Here is a 1,725-nt window from a genome sequence, read left to right as displayed (position 1 = left end):
GGAGGCTGTCATAACTGCTAAATCTTGTAGGAATGAGGATCTTCTTCCAAGTGAACCTGGGGATTTTTGAAAAAAAGCCCGGAATTTTAAATGATATTTGTTAAAATACGAGGTTTTGAAGCTATTTCTGAATTTATGACACTTTTTTTCTGAAGTTTAAAAATTATTCCAATGTTTGCTAATTTATTAAATTTGAAAATATTCAATATATATAATAAATCATATAGTATTTAATTGGCTATAAATGGAAAATTTTTGAAAAATTTTAAAAATTTAAACCGATAAATTTTTTATTTTAATTGTTTTTAAAATGATTGAAAATAAAATACTGCTTCTGAAAGTTATTTTTAAAAAACATTTGATTTTTAATTCTATAAAATAAATTTTAGAAAGTTCAAATAACCTTACATGTAAAGGAGATGAACCAATTACCTCGACGAGGCAATATCGGAAGGAAAGGTTGTATGAGCGTAAGAATGGGAGACTTGTAATTAGAAAGTTATCATTATGGAACCATACAATAAACTTTTTAAGTCCATACAATAAATAAAAATATCTTTAGGAAAAAAAACCTAAACACATCCGGTGACTAGGTCGGTAAAGGGCTAGTGCCTTGTTGCATGAGAAAATTAAGAGCCCATTTCTTGAAAGTTGTTATAATAACTAATCTTAGATAAGAAAAAAAATAAATAGTTAAATAATGACTATGACTAACTTGTTAGAAAGATATAAATGAAAATTGAAATATGTCATCTATGTAGAGTTTCTCCGTGAATATTGCTTCATCATTTCAAATTCAAATTATATGATATTATGAAAATACCAACATTACAAGCATAATGTTATAAATAGCTGGAAAATAATATTTCAAGAATAGTACAAATAAATAGAAGCCGTCTACAATTCGGCTTAAATCACACAATGAAGTTTGGAACTTTTAGTTCCTTGAAGTTGTTCATAAAAGGATCAATGTAAAATATTGAGTTTTTGTGCATTTTACTATCATGTTGTCCTTTCCAAGAATCTTCTCGATCTGATTTCATGTTGTCTCGGCTACAACTACATCACGCAAAAGATAAAAGTTGTTCTAAGTCAAATGGTTTGAAACTCATTCCCAATATAATGTTATAATCAGTAAAATAAAATTGATAAAATGCATTAAGATAGTCAAAACTTAATAAGTGGAACAATATATTAAGGTAATCATGTATTTGAAAGTTTGAAATAATGTCAAAATAAAGATAGAGAGATCTCACCATTATGATATTTGTTTGACTTGGGATGCCTTGTTTAAAACCTATATCACACAAAAACAAAAATTAATACAATTAAAATAAAAAAATCATTTCAATATAAGTATCTTCCAACAATGTCAATGTTTATAGTAGTTTTCATGTTGGAGTCACCTACACTTCTTCGAAAATACCCGATTCTCTTCTCCAAGAAGGGAACAACTGCTTTACCCAGGCCTACATGAAACCAAAAGAAAACACAAAAAAAAATAAAAGTATTTAGATAATCTTGCCTTGGTATTTGGTTAGATAAATGTCTTCAACAAATCAATATATATAAAATTAATAAAAAATGATACTTACTGGGATCTCTATTTCTTTTCTAAATAGGGGTTGAAAAACAGATTTGGCATGAGGATGTGTATCCCATTCCACCTCTTCCCACCAATTTGCTTCTCCCTTGATTTCTTTGAGGGGCGATGTTGAAGTTCGT

This window comes from Vitis vinifera, chromosome 19 (genome assembly GCF_030704535.1).
Source record: "Vitis vinifera cultivar Pinot Noir 40024 chromosome 19, ASM3070453v1".
Lineage (NCBI taxonomy): Eukaryota > Viridiplantae > Streptophyta > Magnoliopsida > Vitales > Vitaceae > Vitis > Vitis vinifera.
This window is presented reverse-complemented; position numbering follows the sequence as displayed.